The sequence below is a fragment of the Vipera ursinii genome (assembly GCF_947247035.1).
Source record: "Vipera ursinii genome assembly, chromosome: 1".
NCBI classification, from domain to species: domain Eukaryota; kingdom Metazoa; phylum Chordata; class Lepidosauria; order Squamata; family Viperidae; genus Vipera; species Vipera ursinii.
This window is the reverse complement of record NC_139512.1, coordinates 220304045-220317001: the sequence shown is the minus strand read 5'-3', so window position 1 is coordinate 220317001 and position 12957 is coordinate 220304045.

Sequence of the window (12957 nt, the reverse complement as noted above, 5' to 3'; positions counted from 1 at the left end):
GACGACAAGTGGATAATTTCTGATTTACTCATATATTTTCATTAACATCCTCCAAATCAGTATTGATTAGCTTTGTAGCAGTTAGCGTACCCTCTGAAAAGACATGTCTTTGTATTTCAAAATGTATTGCAATGGTGCAGAAACATTACAAAGCTAAATGTGCAAACTTGAACACTGACCTATTTGTTTTACTTGATAAGCAGGGATGGAGGGAGGGAGGGAGGGAAGGAGGGAGGAAGGACATCCAAACTCTACCTCACCCATACTAAAGAGCATCACTCTCAACAACATATCAATTCTTACTGTATATATGGGAGGGCAGTTAGAAAAGGCCACCTCTAATATAATTCCTGAAGACTTTCTGAAATAACCAGCTATTGTTGGCCTTTCTAAATGCCAACAGGATTGGGCTGCTCTAACCTTGCATTGCTCCATTGCTTTCTGCTGACTTATTACATTGAGAACAAGGAGCAAAACAACCTCCTCCTTGAGTTGTTGCAACTTGTAGCAGCAAAAATCTACTCACTCATTTCATATAAAAAGGAAAGAAAAAAAGTAGGGGGAAGACCAATAGCCTAGTATTTTGCAGCATTATGGACCACTCTCAAAAGAAGCACAGGGAGAGGGAGACTAGCAAACCTTTTGTTTTGGGTACAGGCAGGGCTTTTTTTCTCATAGAACGCTCAGAACGGAGTTCCGGCACCTTTTTTGGATGGAACCTTGTAGGGTAGGCAAGGCAGGTTGTATGACATGTGTGAGTTCCAGCACCTTTTTCTTTTACAAAAAAAAGCACTGGGTACAGGAGAATATGTAAAGCCTCCAAGCTACCATTCCCTTTAGTTAGCTTAAGGAACAGGAAGGAGAAAAAAAATCTTTCCAGGAGGAAATAGAGCTGCAACAAACATACTCTATCCAAATAAATCTTTCACACAATTTCACCCCAATCAGTTTAGCTCTCTGATGCTGCTTATTGGGAACATGGATCCTGAACTGCTTTCCAAGTGGCAGATGCAAGATCCTCATGTGGAGGTTCCAGGACCTGTTTTTGGAATCCCACCACTTTACTTACCTGTGGTTGGATCGACTTGTGATCAGAACCTGTAATCACTTCAGGATTGCTGGGAATGGAATATTGCTGTTGCTCCCAAATCCTGCAGAAATGGAATTCTACTCTGGAATATCAAATAGGATACATATTGCATTGAACAACAAAAACCAAGCAAGGACACAAGGACAAATTTATTCTCAATATGTTTTTTCAGTAGCAAGTTGTTGTAGCCTTTCCACTTTCAAAATACAGTCAACAATCCGGACAAGAGATTTGTTCTTGGGGGTGCTTGAGCTTAGGTTTTTAAGTGATGAAGAAATCTGCTATTAGAATTAAAGTTCTACTGAAAATACCCATGACAATGAAGCTTCACTAGACCAAGGTCCAGGATAGAAAGAACATTATAGGGTGGGTCCAAATAATTGTCTAAGGCATGAAGACATTAACAATATAATTGTACATAACAGTTCTTCCATTCTTGCAAAAGTATGACCATTGTGAGAATATAAAGATATGGAAATTATTTAAATCTAATTCATTGATCATTTAATGAAAGAACTAGTTCATTCAAAGAGCGATAGGGCATACAGTATCTACTGTAATGATAAGATGTATATACATCTTGTAATAAAGTAATTATCAAAATAATCCCAAATCTTTTGATTAGTGTCACTCGTAGTAGTATGGTAGGCTCATTTGGAGATGTAACCTAATGTCATAATTTGATTAATATATCATTTGATTAACATCTCATTAATCAACTATTTTTTAAAAAATTGTGCAGACATGCTTTAAACTATAAAGAAATCTTTCCCAGGTTGGAGTCAAACATTTGATTAATTAGTACCAAAGTGATAAGATATATTTTGTTTCTCTTTTTCAAAAGTTTTAGCAACTCTGTGAGTCTTTGAAGTCCTGAAGCAGACAATCAAAGAAGGCTGACACGTTGCACCAAGCTGGAGTTTGCTGAACTCTGATCTGAATAAACCAGACTTCCTGGTTCATACAATATACCAAGCTAAAGTCACGGTGGGGTGTACCAACGCTACTTGATAAAACTTTGCATAATGGCTTTTGGTGAAACATCGTCTCCTTTTCTGTACCTTTTTATCCCTCGCACGTGTCCCTTGGGCTTCTGTTCATCTAAATGTTAGAAAGCAAAGGACAGCGTAGGCCGGAGCACTGCAGAAATGTGTTGGCTACAGTTAACCCTGCAGGCATACTTAGCTTTCCCCTACAAAAAGAGACAGCTCCAGCTTGTTGAAAAATTACTAAATTTCCCCTAGAGCTCAAGGGCAGTTCAGGAAAAAAAAGATCAGCTTCTTTACAACTCAAGAGGCTAACAGAAGAAAGGCGGATGAGTAGTTCAACTCAAATTGCTTCTGTATCTTAGATGATTTTAACATTTTTCACTCGATGCTAAAGAAAAGGATGTCTCACTGACCATTTCAAATCACCCTTTTTGGTAGATCCTAACATATCTTCCTCGCAGTCTGGTTTATTGGCTTGGAGCCACTGAGCAAGCATTATAACTGTAGGAGATTTCCTTTTATAATCTTACATCATTATATCTATCCATCTCTATGATATATTAAATAATACGGAGTGACGGTTTAAACACCCTGTGTAGAGATTATTTCCTAAGCTGAAAAATGATCTGGGGTCCATAACTAAAACAAAGCATATAAAAATACTAATGTTGACGGGAACTACTGTATGCAAATTGCAGCAGGAAATGGTTGATTTAAATGCACAAGGGGTGATTCAGCCCTGTTTTCTGTGACATAATCATTAGTGACAATTAAAATTCTCCCAACCCTGCCCCAACCACTATGTGAATTTTCTGGAAGTTTGCAACGACACTTAAATTTATAATGTCAAGAATACAGTGTAAACATGATTCGTTGTCATTTTTTTTCACAGACTGTCAAAGCACACAATATTTTTAATCTGCACAAAAGGAGAGAAATTCAGATGCTCCAAATGAATTACTACATGCTTTGCAGACTGAAAATTCCAGTTTGGGTCCAGGCCAACCAGGGCTAAGACAGCCAACCATCTAAAATCCCAGAAAGCTGTTCTCAATCAGTTTAGAAAATAGTGAGCTACCTGAAGCCACTGCCAGATTTGGGTGCTCTGTGTTCCCAAATAAACTGTTGCTAACCCCAAATTATGGAAGATTAGCATAATGGAGTTCTTATAGGTTCTGTGGACTTTTTCCTGACTTTTCACAGAATCGGAGTTTGGGAGTGATATAGGCCTGTTGACTTGGTCACGGTGAAGAGTCAATTCCTTGCCCATACAAAGCAACCGAGGTTGGAGACTATTCGGCCATGCCCATGGGGAGCAGTGTGTGTGAAATAGGCTGTTTCACATTTGTGTATGAAACAGGCTGTCTGTGAATACAGCTGTCATCAGTTTCCAGCAGCTACAATTCCCAACATTGCTGCTAGTATATCTGAGTAGTGCCTTCCCTAAATTTCCTTTTCACCTTCTGGCTGGGCAGACTATCTCAGTTTAGACTGAGATTGAACCCAACATTACAAATGGTTACCAGCCACTGCTTTTTGAGCACTATCAATGTTCTTTCTTTGTTTGGGGTCTGCTCCTCCACCCAACCTCAGCTGCAGAAAAGGTGTTGGTAAGTGTTGGAGATGTTCTTTCAAACCGCTTTATGCAAACACTAACATTCATTATCCCCATCGTAAAATGAATGGCCCAGAGTGTAACTTTCCCGTTTCCCTTCTCTATTCATAGACCCCTCCCCTCCCCTTTGTTTTCATTGTGATGAAGAATTTTGGTATTAAGTGGGAAGGGCTTTTTCGGGGGAAAATCTACACCACAGTACAATGTTAAACTAAGAGCTGAATATCAGTCACTTTTATATCCTTGGAAGTAGAACTTGGAAATTGTTGGTTGTACAGTATATGCTTTCATTTTCCTTTCTTTTTCTTTATATTTTTCTGCACCTCAATTTCTCTTTTTTTAATCTTTTTCTTGATTATGAGCAGGGCTTTTTTTCTCATAGAACGCTCAGAACGGAGTTCCGGCACCTTTTTTGGATGGAACCTTGTAGGGTAGGCAAGGCGGGTTGTATGACATGTTTGAGTTCCGGCACCTTTTTCTTTTACAAAAAAAGCACTGATTATGAGATTATGTTTTTTTATGTGTGGGTTTTATAAAATTCAATAAAACTATTGTGACAAAATTTTTATTGAATTTTACCAAAGGCATACGTAAACAAATGAAAAGAGAAAGAAAGCAGTGGGGGGGGGGGGGGAAAGGAGCCATTCGTTTCTCTTTTCATTCGAAGGCCCTGTCTCCTCAGAATCCACAAAGCAGGGATATCCAGTTTTGGTGAAATCACTGACGCTGATTTCTCTGACGCAGGCAAATATCCAGTTGGACAAGCAGCCATCCAAGGAGGCTGCTTAATCTCTTATCCCAAATCTCACCTCGAAAAGGTCACGTGGCTGACATTAGGGGAGCTCTCATCCTCCAAGGAAGACCTGGGCCCGTTCTGGAGTTTTGTTTTGTCTGGAGAGAGAATCTATTTACCAGTAGCTCTGGCTGTTCCTAAGCAGCTGCACACACTTGATACCAAGGAGAAGAAAGCCCTCTGCACCTGCCGTGTCACAAGAGAGGCACGGATGGATGACTCGGGAAACAAAAGCAGCCGCCGCATGTCTGGAGCCACTGCCAACCGTCTCTCCAATCCCTCGCCCACTTGAGAAACAATTTCTCCCGGGTCCCTTCTCTGAATCTGCCTTTTTAACTGGCACCAATTGCCGAGCCAGTGGACTGGCGATAATTAATCTCCTTTTGTGCTGTATTGTGATGTAGCAATTGATCTTGCAGGCTGCAGAGAGCTTTTGACAAGTGTACAAGCTAAACACTGCCAAAAGCACTTTCACTGTGGATTGTGTACTTCTCTCTGCCCTTGTCTCGGAATGAGATTTCTAGTGAACTTCCTTCCTTCCTTCCTTCCTTCCTTCCTTCCTTCCTTCCTTCCTTCCTTCCTTCCTTCTTTCCTTCCTTCCTTCCTTCCTTCCTTCCTTCCTTCCTTCCTTCCTTCCTTCCTTCTTTCCTTGCAGTGCAAATTTGGCATAATACTCAAGGGTAGGATAGGGAGTTGAAAAGCCCCCCTCCCAATCTCATCTTTGTCATGACCGTATTCTTTTTAATTGCTCTCTTGGTTTTGAGTTCAAGTTATTGGGAGGGTTTCAGAAACAATGTCTTTGAAATGCAGTTGTACATTTGGATATGTACATTTGGGATAATTCATTTAATAAAGACATCCAGCTAAAAAAAATCCTAATGAGCGGTCCTTGGTGGTCTCTGAGCTTGCTTGTTTTCTTGCAGACATTTCATTACCCAAACTAGGTAACATCATCACTAGCACTGAGGACCATTACCTAGTTGGGGTAATAAAACATCTACAAGAAAACCAGCACACTCAGAGACCACCAAGGATCCCTCATTTCAATCCTGATCTCCAAATATTCTCCTTCATTGAAACCATAATGAATTCGAGGAAGGAATTCCCAAGCCCATCAAATTCCTTCTTTGCCTGCATGGATTTCCTGACTTGTCTTAATATTCAGAGCCACTCTGAGCACATAATGAGAGAAGCCCTGAAAACATAAGCTAACGTTAACAAAGAAGCCAGCTTGCATGGATGTCTTGAGTGCAGCACAGTTTAGATGGTGATGTGAGACTGGTTTATACCACCTAGGTCCTCCTTGTAATTATGAGCAGGGGTGGGGGGTGGGAAGCTAGAGATGGAAACTATTCTAGACATGCGGGCAATAGAGTGCTATTTCTGTGAACAGTCAGCACAGTTTCCTTCACATCTTTTCAAGAACTGTCCTATTAAAGTAAATCTGTGTGGAATGATGGCAACACTGAAAGCTTTCTCCGGGTTACATTTCTGCCTCAGGATTCAGATCTTTCTTCTCAGAAAACAGAACCAGTAATCTACTGCCCTGACTTTCACATGTCCATGAGCATGAGATATGTTTAAAAACAAAAGCAACCCAATCTTCTAGACCAGGGGTGTCAAACTCGCAACATCACGTGACTTTTTCTCCATTGCTGACAATGGGGTGGGCGCTGTTTTGGCATGGCGCATCCGGCCCACGGGCCGGCAGTTTGACACCCCTGTTCTAGACTGCAAACAGCCAGTAACAGACATGCAAAGATACATAAATAAGCAGAAAGTGATGAGAATGAAACTCTCTATGCACCTAAGCATTTGGTGCTCAAATAATGTAGTGATTCTCCAACATGGGCACTCTCCAAGTATACATTCCCCAGCTGACATGGCTGACACTTCAAAGCTGACACTTCAAATTGACCCATCTGCAGGCGATCCTACCTAAAAAAAAAATCTGATTATTTATAAATATTTGTTAGGTGCTAGAAAAACCTAAATTCCTCTCCCAGGCAGTTGGTTTGTTTACTTTCCCCTAAGCAGGGATGCAAACCTGTGCTCCCCCCAACTCCCAAATCTTGGTTGCAGTCCTCAGCAAAACCTTTTAAAGAGCTACCATTGAATGGTGCTTTTGGGGTTACTAGAAGAACTTTGTCATGTTATATAATCAATGTCACTGTATTTAATGGTAAATGAAATTATATTTAATTTTTTACCTGACCTCACCCACTTGCTAGTTCTGCCCTCTTTGGAAAATGTTGCCTCTGGTATGCCGCTCCTAAAAGAAGATGGAAAACGTTCTCCACATATGTCTTTTCCCATTTTGGCCTTAGAACTAGAGGTGATTTTGTTCCAAAATGTGCATTTTCCAGTTACCCATAAAATATGAGTTATTTTCATTGGGATTTGGTTCCAAAATAGAATATGGTCCTGGCATTCTTCCTTTTGCAGCCCTAGCTAGGCAACATTAACATGGCTTGTTATATTTTAATATGAATGACCTTTAGTGGAAGCAGCAAATGTTTTACAGATAGTTTTCACTTAGCGACTCTTTGAAGTTAAAGACTGACCGCCTCAGAAGGTACGTGTGACCCAATTTTAAAGTTATGACAGCTGCACAATACCGCATAATCACATGATCACATTTTGCACCCCTGGCAGCTGGCTTGCATTTATGACCGTTTGCAGTGTCCCGTGGACATGTGAGTGGAATGTTTGGCGTTTTTAATGATTCTGGTGTTTACTTTTGTTTTGGGAGAAGAACACCCATTGGATAAAACAGATGTGCTTAGTGACCACAGTGTTTTGTTTAATGACCACCACAAATATGACTAGTAAAATCAGCCATGGTTATATAGAAGATGACCCACTTAACAACTGCAAAGACTTATAATCATAATTCTGGGCTCAATTGTAAGTCAAGGACTATCCATAGTGAGAGAAAATCAGTGTTTATTCTCCTCATCCAACAAAACTGTTATAGATACATTCTTGTTTCTTTCAGGTATGTTTCTCTAAATATTTGGTTGTTCTCTCCCCCCTTCATTCCACTAGTATTACATAGGATTTTTTTTATTTTGCAAATGCCCACCTATATCTACTTTTTCTGAGTAATGTTGCTTAATAATTCCCAAAGGAGAAATGTCACACTTCCCGTCTTTGCGTTCCAGTCGGAACCCAGAATCCAATTATATACCCATTAAACAGTGGTAAAACACTCTCAGTTGGGAGTATGTCTTCTTTTCTTTCCAGAATTACATTTGCAGTATCTGTTTACAATAATTCTGGAAGAACATTATGCCAAGCAGCATTGAAAAAAGAAAAATATATAACAAGAATAACTGCCATTTCAAGACTAGGAGACAGGCCCCCTCTTTCTTTCTCTACCCTTCCCTTGTGCAAAACAAAGAGAGAGAGAGAGAGAGAGACAGAGATGAAAGGATTTAGTTATTTTTAAATAGTAATTATTGCACACTACCCACGCTACTTCAAAATCAGTAAGAATTAATTAGAATCTCTCCACGGGGTCTTTTGGACCTTACGAAGAAAGGAGAAATGAAAAAGAAACTCCAACCTTAATGAAACCTTTCAAAAATCTGCCAGCATTGCCCTTTTAAGGGCCTGATTTACCACTTTGGGATCAGGTGTAAGGTTTACAGTTGGTTACAGCTCCAATTTCCAGAATGGTTTGGCTAGTGTGGAGCAGGGGTGGACAATCGTAACTCATGAGGAAATTCATAGAAGGAAAGAATTAGGAGGGAGGTTGGGAAGAAATAAAAAAGGGGCGGAGAGGGCAATCCTGCAGAGCAGCGGAAGAGGGCAAGGAGCCATCTGCAAGTGACAAGAGAAAATGAAGAGGGCAGGAGGAAAGAAGGCAAAGGGGGTCCAAGGAGGCGAAGCCATCAACAGTTAGGCCCTTCAGATCTTGAGCCAGATCTCTCCCTCAACCCTCAACCCAAGTGGACTGAGGAACTGAGGAAAGGCAGCAAGGAAACCACAAATGCTCACCCTCCCACGAGTCTACTAGCATTTCCTATTGCAGGGCTTTTCAACCTTTTCACCCATTGTACCACTTTTAGGATATGGAAACATCCGGGAACCACCAGTTGCCTAGCAAGGTGTCAAAAACTTGATGACACCCCCCCCCCCGAAAAAAAACAAGGAAAGAAGTGATGAAGTACAGGTAGTCCTTGACTTACAACAGTTCACTTAGTTACAATGGCACTGAAAAAAGTGTCCCCCAAGCCACAGCCGAGCAGGACACCTGCCTGCCTGCCTGGTGGCACTCTTCCTCCTGTCCGAGGTTTTCATTGTTGTGAGCATTTATGTTGAGGATTGGCAGTGGGGAAGGGGTGGGGGCTAGGGTGTTTAGTTTTTATTTCCCCCCCCCCTTCTGGATGGCTGCAGCAGGTTTTGGTCACTTCACATGACCCTGGGACACTGTGACCATCATAAATATGAATCAGTTGCCAAGCATCTGAATGTAAATCACAAGACCCTGAGATGCTGCAACATTCCAGCTGATTGGTGCTTCTTCTGGGCTCAGAAGCGCCAGGATCAGCACCGAGCTCCATCTGGAGCCTGGTGCTGATCCTGGCGTTTCTGCTGAGCCGTGACAGCCCTGCCACTCCAGCCATCTCTCGCTCAGGCTTGTGTGGTGCTGCCACCGGTACAGCTCATTCCCCTCCCCCATTATCACTTTTCTAGGATGGTCGTGTACCACCTGCCAGGTGCCAATGTACCACAGGTGGTACCCGTACCACTGGTTGAAAAGCCCTGTCCTATTGTACCTTAGCTTGCTCAAGCATGGCTAATGAAAGAGCCATCCTTTCATGGATTCACGCCCATGATGCTAAGCCAGTGTTGGTGAACGTTTTGGGCTCATCGTGTCAAAAAATTCAGAAAATGCCTAATCTGAGTCTGCTGGTGTGTCACTCTCCTCTCCTCCACCCACCCCGACAAAAGAGAAACAGTTCATAACAAGAGTCACTTTGCGTAGTGAGAGGGGTGGCATAATACATTTAACAAGTACATAGTTGTTAATATTTTTATTTGTCTTTGACTGTCAGGGGAAAAAAAAAACTTTCTGTCTCCAGGAGCTACGTGTCAGATGAGACTTGAAGATTTTGGAGAATGCTTTTGTGTGGCCTTGCAGCCTCCAAAACGAGTAGAAAATCACACCTCATTCTCGCACGATTTTTGGAGGCTCCAGAAACCACGTGAGAGAAGGGCCCTCTCACACAACTTCCAGAGGCTTCAGAGGCCACACTAGAGCACACCTCATTCCTGTGCGGCCTCTAGGTGGAGTCGCCAAAAATGACATGGTGTGTCACTTGTGACACATATGTCATAGATTCACCATCACGGCACTAAGTTATTAACCATTGTTTACAAACAAAAGGGTTGGATTTACACAGCATTCTCGGCCAAAGCCAAACAAGCCACACATTGGCTTTAAGCATTCTGACTTTGCACACAGAGAGGTAGAAAGACAAGAAGAAGCAAAAGAAAAGAGAACAAGGAAAGGGACCATCCTCCACTTTTGGGCTTCTACCAGCATTGACATGAACAGGTTTGGAAGTACTATCCTTTGATTCTACTCCTCAGAAGGAGAGTGCATTTTTTTTTTAATTAGAGCCATTCTCAGATGTATGGGTGGCGTGGATGACAGCCTGGGTGAATAAACTGGGAGCCTGAAAGGAAAAGCCTCTTTTTTAAATTCTACAATCCTTCCCAAGTACTTTTGAATCAGGATGCTTTCATCTTCCTGCCTGATGGCTTTGGAACTCGGATAACAAGCAGGAAACTCCTTGGAACATTCTCTCTGCTTTCTATTGGACCAATAAAGAATGCAAACATCGTAATTCAATCATTGCCCTCGTCTTGAGCTATCCCAGCTTCTGGAGAATCAAACTCCTTTCCCTTCCACTCCACACAGGAAGGGGGAAAATGAAATGTTGATACCTCTTTTCAGGGTCTGTTTTGCAAAACAAGGGGGAAAAAACCTCTTGTATAAGTTATGTTGCAAGGAGAAAGCTGCCTGGCCTTCATGGCATCATTTTTCCTGTAGATACATTTCCACTGAAAGCTTTGATGAAGCATAAGACCATAATTTACAGCCAGGTACTTCTTCCTACAGTTGCAACTAGAACTATAGATTGTAATGTTGTTGGGAGAGAATCATGGCTCACTTGAGGCCATCAATGGGATGCAGCAAAAATTCAGTGCATCCTGCAGTGTTCTCATAAGTAGGGAAAATCCAGCTGAGCAGGGTGGTTTCTTTTGTTTTTTTACAGGATTATGAAAGCACGTATCAACTGATGAAAAAGATTAAGATTATGTTCACAGCTTTTAAAATCAATTAGGTGCAGTAGCGGGGACTGTCAGTGAAGAAGTGGCCCACCCTCACCCACTTGAAAATCATAGAAATTTTGTGACTGGAGCTGCATTGCAGCTGATTTGGAAGAAAATCAATTGAGCTACTCAGGGGAACAACATTGTGGGAACATAGAAATAATAATAATAATAATAATAATAATAACAATAACAATAATAATAATAATAATAATAATAATAATAATAATAATAATAATAATAATAATAATAATAATAATAATAATTTAATTTCTATACCGCCCTTCTCCCGAAGGACTCAGGGTGGTGTACAGGGCAATACAATAAAATATAACATATAAAAGTTAAAAAAATATTAAATATTACAGCCCAATTCAATACGTTAATACAATAACATTAAAATACCCCTAAACCCATCAGACCAGGCCGGCTTGTTCAAATAAATATGTTTTTAGGTCACGTCGGAAGGAGCGTTGGTCAGGAGCCATCTGGAGCTCCACCGGTAAACAGTTCCAAAGGTCTGGCGCGCCCACAGAGAACGCCCTCCCCCTGGGGGCCGCCAGTTGACACTCTTTGACCGACAGCACCCTAAGGAGGCCCTCTCTGTGGGAGCGCACTGGACGAAGGGAAGTTGATGCCGGCCGCAGGTGCTCCCGTAAGTAACCCGGACCCATGCCATTTAGGGCTTTATAGGTCGTAACCAGCACCTATATAGATGTTGTACCAATGATGGATCAGTGGAACTGCCATTTGTAGGGGCACCTTCATCTCTGGCATTAACTAACCTGCTAGTTTTGTGGTCAAACTGGCTGAGGGATCCATGTGTAGGTTGTTCCACAGGGTTGCTTTTAGTCATTAATTCTCACCTTGACTAGAGAGTGCTTGTGTGGCATGGTGGCTTTCATGACAATGAGTTCCTAGCACCACAATTAAAAAAAAAGGATTGTGGAGCATTCTTTCATCTCATCCTACATAGATCTTCTGGGATAAGGAAACTAATGGGAAGAAATAAAGGAAAACAAAAGTGCACTGTGCATGTGGGATTTCAGAAACAATGTGGCTGGAGGAAAACGTGTTTAGTAGTTCCAAGTCAGGTCATGCTCTGTGCACATATGCCAGAATAAATGAAAAGACGGGGATCGACTGCCCGCCACATAATTAACACAATATGTGAGTGTCTCTGAATATTGGTGTTCACACTGGGAGGGCAAAGACCTGTTATGAACATTTAATGAGCTATTACAGTTAGAGGGCATCATATTGCATTTTATAAACGCTTTCTTGCACTTTAGCATAGTATATATACAGTACTGAATATGAGTCCAGTTAAGTTTTAACTCTGGCATATTATTTGCTGCCAGGAATCCTTGTAAGCTCTATGTCTACTGTATATGTCCTAATGAAGATTTGGAGGCTAATCCTTGAGGTCGACATCACAGCCGATAGGCCATGTGGTTGGCTGGTAATGGCAGCAATGCAAAATAATCTGTTGTCACCACTTTTTTCCCCCCACTCTCCAAAATCCTAAATTTACCTAAAGTTACCCAAGTTCCTATTTCATTTACACTTCATTTCTTTCGCTTTTGGTCATTGCTTTTGGTTCAAAATCTACAAGCTCCACAAATCCATGCCAGGAGTCAGGCTTTTTGCACTGCGGTCCTGCTTGACTTGATACAGCTAAATCATTCCTAAGGTGCTTGGGTTACTGGCTTGCTTCCCATTTCCTCAGAAATTCTTCAGTGCAGTCCATGCTTCTGTCTTGAAGGCACCATGATGTCAGTTATGGGACAATCACACATACGTTTCCAGCAGGATGGTTTGTGGAAGCTGTATCTGTCAGCTATTCATGGGCTTTTCTGGCCTCTCCTCACAATGTTTTAAAAAATTCAGCCCTTTAATTACCATGGCTTAAAAAATAATTCCTGAGAATTATAACTTGATGAGGATTCTACGATCCTGTTATTAGTGTAGTTATATTATCCAGAACTGCATTTCTTAGGATACTTTAGATGCCAAAGTGACTACTAGATCTGTTTAAGCCTTAAGTAATGAGGCCACAGTTGTGATTGGAATAATCAAAGAAAGGTTGGGATTGACAGGTAGATTTTATATTATAATAGGA